Here is an 8,112-nt window from a genome sequence, read left to right on the forward strand (position 1 = left end):
GGGGAGGGACGGTGGGGGGTGGGGAGATGGGGAGAGATAGCAAGGGGAGAAATGCCAGATGTAGGTGATGGGGAGGAAGGCAGCAAATCACACTGCCACGTGTGTACCTATGCAACAATTTTGCATGTTCTTCACATGTACCCCAAAACCTAAAATGCAATAAAATAAATAAATGGGAAAAAAAAAAGAATTATTCCCTTTGAAAAGAAATGCCTGACACAGCCCAATTCCCAATTGAAGAGCTGTGCTTTTGGCCCAATATCCATTTGATTAAACTGGTACTATGTGTTACCTATTCAGGTCTTGTGAGTCTGAATATCTTGTTAAAGAGACTCTATACTAGGAGTTGTGGAGAGATGAAGAGGATAGCCAATTTTAGAAGAGTTGAAACAATTTCTTCAATTATTTCTTCACCAGAAAACACATAAGCATGACTCCTCAAGAGCTCCCTGAGGGAATATTACTGTAGCTTTCACAACTACATTCTTTATAAAATAAATCCAAGCCTGGAGTGGGTGGGGTGGGATGAGTGCTTGTTGAGTGACACCCATGATGGACTCAAATCATTCTTTGTGGTGAAAGATGATGTTTATAGTAAATGTAAAAGTTCAGCATTAAAGAATAAGGGTTTTTTGCAGTAGTACTGCAAATAGAAATTTTGATCTAAACATTATGATTGTCAAAGTGATTTTCTAGCTAAATTAAGAAACCTATGGGTCATAAATGAAATAGAACTGGTTGGAATACAAATGTAATTTAACAGACGTGTTCCCCCGTGCGCTGGAGCTGGTTCATTACTAACTGGCAAGAGCCAATTGTTAAATTTTCAGGAATTTTGGGAGCAGACTGTTAAACACCACTGTGATTAAAAATTGAAGCATATAAAGTCACAATTAAATAAGTTATATTAAAACAAAGATTATAAATACTCAAAAACATTCACCCTCAGAAATGAAAAATTCATTCCCCATCTATTGGACATGCTAATGGTAGGTGGTCCTCAGCCATCAGCTCCCTTTGGAGAGTGCCTTGGTGGGAAAGAGCCCCCTCATGCAAGGTCATATTCAAGGCCAATTACTAATCAGCACAAGTGCATAAATATCTGGTCTCTTTGCCCCATGTGAGATCACTTTAAAAGATTGTCTAAGCTTCAGAGCTCCCCATAGGTCAGCTGAAGCTTCCACAAAGCTGTTCCAAGGCTCAACCTCTTCTTCTACTCAATCCCCACTTCAGGAGGGCTCCCTGACAACTGCCTTGCAAATCATTCTCCATCTATGACAATACCCAAGGAAAGATGTTTATTAGGTATCTGTTATGTTTGAGGCACCAGAATCATCACTGAGTAGTAAGATATGGTCTTTGTTCACAAAAGGATTATAATTTAGGAGGACAGAAGTGTATCTATTAAAATGCAAAGTAATAACAGGTACAATGGGTAAACATTATGAAGGCCATAATGAGGTATTTGTTGCTGAATCTTTGGGCAGTTGAAAAGGCATTTGTAAAGGAAGAGATATCAACACTGCTTCTAAAGGACAAGTAGGAGCTAACTAGACCAGAAAAAAAAAAATAAAAAGAAAGGCATAAAGGTGTTTCACAAAGAAGGAAGAGCAAGTTCAAAGAGAAGGGTGATGGTGAAAGCACAACGATACTATAAAGAATGCAAGTTTTTTCAATTGCTCATAGAGTAGGGGTAGGAAAGAGGTGAAATCCCATGCAAGGATAGTTTTTTAAAGACTTTATTATGTTAAGGATATTGTACTTTATGCTCAAGAAAAAGAGAAGCATGGAAGGCTGATATACATTTGTATTTTGTAAATATCTCTGTGCCTACGATGGGAAAAGTAGATTTGGGGAGAAGGAAACAGAAGACAAGAAGGCTTAGTAAGAGGCTGCTGTATCATTCTTAGCAGAAGATGTTAGTCTGAACCAAAGTTCAGACAGATTGGAGAGAAGGAAAGTGGAGATATTTTGGGGGTAGGATTGACAAGACTTGAAGAATCATTGAGCATGGGGTTGATAAAAAGAAAAGGATCAAGGGAAACCTCAAATTTCTGATGAGAAAATGAACAGAAGAGATAAAATATGACACTTAAGGTAGTGATTTTCTTTTAGGAAAGTTTAATCTGACCTGTTTGTGGGACACCCAAATAAATATATGAAGTTAGCAGCTTGATGCAGAGTTTAAATTGTGTGTGTGTGTGTGTGTGTGTGTGTGTGTGTGTGTGTGTGTGTGTGTGTGAGAGAGAGAGAGAGAGAGAGACCCCTAGAGTGGCTACCTCCATAATTGCCCCATCCATACTCTGGCAGCTGATAGTGAAAGTGTTAAAACTGCTAGAGCATGGCAGTCACTTTTATAAAGTGATCCCAGAGTACAATATAACTCAGCAGTTGTGAGATAGTGTGGCATATTTAGAACAAGATTTTGAAGTCAGGCCAACCTGAGCTTTTATCCCAAGTCTACCACCTACTTGCTATAAAGACTTAGATGAGTTAGGTATCTGAGTCTCACATCCCCCGTCAAGAATGGGACCGCTAATCCCACTTTGCACGGTTGCCCGTAGGCTTACATGAGACTGTATATGTAAAAGCACTCGACACATAATAGGCCTTCAGTGATCCTTTAGTTTCCCAGCCCATAGAGTTTCCCATGCTCTTTGCATTGTATCTGTCGCCCTTAGGAGCTCCTGACTCCAGTTTCCACTTTGAACTCATCCTGTTAATATAAAACATTATTTCAATTACCTGATAAAGATAAAATCCAGCCCCTGCTCTCCCTTTGTACTGCCTGACTCTGGATGTTTTTGTAATCTTCTCCTGGCCTTGTCTACATCTAATTTACTTGCTTTCAGCTGAATGTTATCACAAGTCATGAATTGTTCTCACTTCATGTTTATTGCAAACAGATAACCATTATCTCCAATAGGCCTGCTTGGTTTTATCTTCGTTGTCTCACATTCTGCAACTTTTTAATTATTCCATTTTATTTTCTCTACATTAGGTTGTTTCTCTTCTGCATTGATACTTGGATAAAGATGCAAAAACAAATTTGTAATTTAATAAGCCTTTTCAAATATATTACTGCTGGAAACAAGCCGAGGTCCTTAAAAGTTGTTTTGACCGTAAAGTTCCATGACCACTTTAAAATTCTTTGGCTGAAAAAAAGTTTTTTAGTTTCCCCTCTACAAGGTGCTGGCTTAATTTCAGCAACAGATCCCAGTCAAGCCAAGCAAGGCTTGGTTGGTTTCAGAAGCCAGGGCTCCTTCATTGAAGGGGTCGCATAAGGCAGCTGGAGAAGAAAGGACTGAACCATATCCAGGAAGGAGAACCGTGGCAAACCAGAGAAAAGTCAAGCAGTGGCTTTACTCATGGGAAAGGTGTAGGATGAGAATAGAAAAGGAACCAATACTCCAGAGTCAGGTAAACATAAGAATAAATGAAGAGAGAGGAATGATGGTTAAATATCTGTAACTACTCAATACGGCTAAGGTAGATAAAGGCAGGTCATTTTTTTTTCTCATCTTTCTGGGTGTGGCTCTTCAATTCCCATCAAAGAAAATTATATGAGAGCCCGTAAAAGATGGCCCCAATAGATATTCTGCATTTTGTCCTCTGCCTCACACTTCACTCTACCCTCTCATCTCCTTAACTCTCTGCTTATCACACTATTCAGCTACAAATTTCATCTATCCCCTCCTAAGCTGTATAGCCCGTACATCTCCCTGCCAATTAAAAGTTCCAAAATGACATATAAAGGTAGAAACAGCAATCTCCCTTTCCTCCTCATTAGCATTTACCACATTAATCAGCCCTGAAAGATAGAAATGAGGAGAAAGTGAACCAGCATTTTCTGAGCACCATCACACTATCTGGCAATTGAGTACTTTGCATGCCTTATCCCAGGGAATCCTCAGTATGTTCCAATTGTACATACTGAGAAACTGAAACTCCCTAAAGTGCTGAAACTAGTGGATGCTGGAATTTAGACATTGGCAATTCTGACTCCAACCTTCATTTCTGACCATGCTAATTTATGAATTGTACTTTTGTGGTGTAATATTAATATTAATTAATATTTCTCTGCAGTGAGCTGCCAGGCCCCCTTTACCTGGCCATTTCTTCTCTGGAGTCCATGTCATTCTGGCCTACCATAAGTAGTACACAGTGAAATAAAGAATTGCACTGGAAAATAAACAGCTCCCTAGCCCTGCATTCTCAAGTCCGGGTGTCTGGTATGTGTTGCTATACATGAAAATATAATGTATTTTGTGGTGTTCATACTGGAGTGGCATTTAGATACCCAAGACCTGAAACTCTGCTTTAAAACTCTCTACTTATCACAAACCCCATCAAGAGATAAATATCCCTCTTCTACACCAAAAGAAAAAAAGAAAAAAAGAAAAGGCAATACATTTAATAATGATCCAAATGAACAGAAATGAAAAAAACTACACTGACTGAGTTGATACCAAGTCACCTCTGCCCTGACTGAAGCCGATCCATCACTTCCATCTTCAGCTGTTTGTTCAGTCCAAGGCCTGACTTCCTGCTTTATATGCATCTTGTGAGCTCCCAGTGCCAGACATCCTAAAATAAATTACCAAATGGACTCCAGGAACATTCCTAAGATATGAACAGACACTTTTCAAAAGAAGACATTTATGAGGCCAACAAACATATGAAAAAATGCTCATCATCACTGGTAATTAGAGAAATGCAAATCAAAACCACAATGAGATACCATCTCACGCCAGTTAGAGTGGCAATCATTAAAAAATCTGGAGGCAACAGATGCAGGAGAGGATGTGGAGAAATAGCAACACTTTTATACTGTTGGTGAGAGTGTAAATTAGTTCAACCATGGTGGAAGACAGTGTGGTAATTCCTCAAGGATCTATAAATAGAAATTCCACTTGCCCCAGCAATCCCATTACTGGGTATATACCCAAAGGATTATAAATCGTTCTGTTATAAAGACACATGCACATCTATGTTCATTGTAGCGCTGTTTACAATAGCAAGAGCCTGGAACCAACCCAAATGCCCATCAATGATAGACTGGACAAAGAAAATGTGGCACATATACACCATGGAATACTATGCAGCCATAAAAAAGGATGAGTTCATGTCCTTTGTAGGGACATGGATGAATCTGGAAACCATCATTCTCAGCAAACTGACACAAGAAAACCAAACACTGCATGTTCTCACTTATAGGTGGTGTTGAACAATGAGAACACATGGACACAGGGAGGGGAATATCACACACTGGGGTCTGTTGGCTGGTGGGGAGCTAGGGGAGGGACAGTGGGGGGGGTAGGGAGGTTGGGGAGGGATAACATTGGGATAAATGCCTGATGTAGGTGATGAAGGGATGGAGACAGCAAACCACTATGGCATGTGTGTACCTATGCAACAATCCTGCAAGATCTGCATGTGTACCCCAGAACTTAAAGTGCAATAAAAAAATTGTCAAGAAATATATAGAACTTCCTGTAGACCCACAGGATATCCCTTTCAGGTGTGCTGAGAAGAGCCTGGCTTTCCCCTCTAGAAGATTTATCTCCTAGAGCCCACAGGCAAGAGCAGGGATAAGACCTCTGTGGCTACAAACTCTTTTGTAGTCTAGTTCAAAGAAAACATCATGGGCTTTGGAGTCAGAAACATTTGGGTTGAAGTCTAAGCTTGCTACCTACTATAGTTGCAACCTTATGCAATGTGCTTTAGTTTCCTTGATCATCTGGTTCTTCCTATATAAGGTAAGTGAACAATTACAGTGGAAGAATGTGGCAGTAATTCAGTGAGATAATGTCTAAAGGCAACTTCATGGTAGTGGACATAGAGTCTGTGTACAAAAACTACTGAGCCCCTCTTCAAACAGAGGTATCATCTTCATCTTCCTAGCAACTTCATGGAGTATAAAAAGGACATAGCACATTGCAAATGCTGCTGAAATTGAGATATGGGGAGGCAAAATAATATGCCAACTGCCTTTCAGAAAGTTGAAGCAAAACTTTCTAATTTTGCCATGTCACCTGAATTCTCCCCCCAACTCCAGGACTTTTTTTTCCACTAATCTGGCTTCAGATACAATTAATGGTGCTATATTCCCATGACCCTTTTTCTGTACTGTTTTACTTTCTGTTCTATTTTGTGTGTACATATTTTATTTCCTTTCTACTTAGTTTGTTTTTCTTCACTTTAAATATCTACAGGGCTGAGCAGAAACATATATGCAATGTTTAACCCACTATGAAATTTAGAAATGAAGAAATATGTGGTAGAAATCAGTTTTACTGCTTCCCTAGTGCCAAGGGGAATCAGACAACTATGAAGCTGAGACATATTCTTTGCTTATCCAGAACAAGGGGGATGCTGCAAGCGTCCGTCAACATAAGGTGGGAAACAGGAGAAAGTGCGCTGGAAATGGAGATAAGAGGCTTGAGTTCTGTTGCTGCCTCTGCCACTAACTCATCATGCATTCCATCTTTTCTCTCTTCCACATCTACAAAATAATGCAGCAGGTCTCAAATTTGCTCTGCATCATAGTCATCTGATGAATTTTTTAATTTAAAGACTTTATTTTTATTGATATTATTGTTTTTGATTGACAAATTATAATTGTACACATTTATGGGGTACAATGGGATGCTTTGATAGGTGTATTCAATGTGGAATAATAAAATCAAACTAACCAATTTATTCACCACCTCACCTACCTATCCTTTTTTATGGTGAAACATTTGAAATTTATTCTCTTAGTTATTTTGAAATCTATAATACATTATTATTGACTATGGTACCCTGTTATGCAATAGATCTCAGAACCTATTTTTCCTGTCTATCTGAAACTTTTTAACCTTTCGTATTCCTCAACAACTCCCCAATTCTTCCTTCATCATCCCTCACCCCCAGCTGCTGGTAACCATTACTCTGCTGCCTACTGGGATTAGCTCTTAGATTCCAGATATAAGTGAGATCATGTGGTATTTGTTGTTCTGTTCCTGGCTTATTTCTTTTTTTTAATTATTTTTTTTGTACATGAATAAGTTTTCTAGTGGTGATTTTCTGAGATTTTGGTGCACCTATCACCAGAGCAGTATACACTGTACCCATTGTGTAGTCTTTTAATGCTCACCTCCCCCACCCTTTCTCCCGAGGCCCCAGAGTTCACTGTAGCATCCTTATGACTTTGCATTCTCGCAGCTTAGCTCCCACTTATGAGCAAGAACATGTTATGTGTGGTTTTTCCATTCCTGAGCTACTTCATTTAGAATAATGGTCTCCAATTCCATCCAGATTGCTGCAAATGCCATTATTGCTTTCCTTTTTATGACTGAGTAGTATTCTATGGTATATATACCACATTTTCTTTATCCACTCATGAGAAAAATGCAAATTAAAACCACAATGAGATATCACCTCACACATCTTATGAAAAAGATGAAAGGCAACAACTGCTGGAGAAAATATGGAGAAAAGGGAACACTTACACACTGTTGGTGGGAATTTAAATTAGTATAGCCATTAGGGAATATAGTATAGAAGTTCCTCAAAAAAACTAAAGATAAATCTATAATATGACTTAATAATTCCACCTCTGGGTATTTATGCAAAGGAACTGAAATAAATATGTTGAAGGGATAGGTGCACTACTATGTTCATTGCCACATTATTCCCAATAGCCAAGATATGGAATCAACCTAAGTGTTCATCAACAAATGAATGAGTAAAGGAAATGTGGCATATATACACAATGGAATGCTATGCAGTCTTTAAAAAGAATGATGTTTTGCTGTTTGTGACAATCACGATGAATCTGGAGTACATTATGCTAAGTGAAGTAAGCCAGGCCCATATAATCAAAAAATAATAAGTGTTGTCATGGATGCTGTGAAAAGGGAGCATTTTCACACTGTTGGTGGTAATGTAAACTAGCACACTATAGAAAACAGTGTGGAGATTCCTTAAAGAACTAAAAGTAGATCTACCGTTTGATCCAGCACTCCTACTACTGGGTACCTATCCAGAAGAAAATAAGTCATTATATGAAAAAGATACTTGCACACACATGTTTCTAACAGCACAATTTGCAATTGCAAAAATATAGAA

This window comes from Cebus imitator, unplaced genomic scaffold (assembly GCF_001604975.1).
Source record: "Cebus imitator isolate Cc_AM_T3 unplaced genomic scaffold, Cebus_imitator-1.0 Scaffold151, whole genome shotgun sequence".
Classification (NCBI taxonomy): Eukaryota; Metazoa; Chordata; class Mammalia; order Primates; family Cebidae; genus Cebus; species Cebus imitator.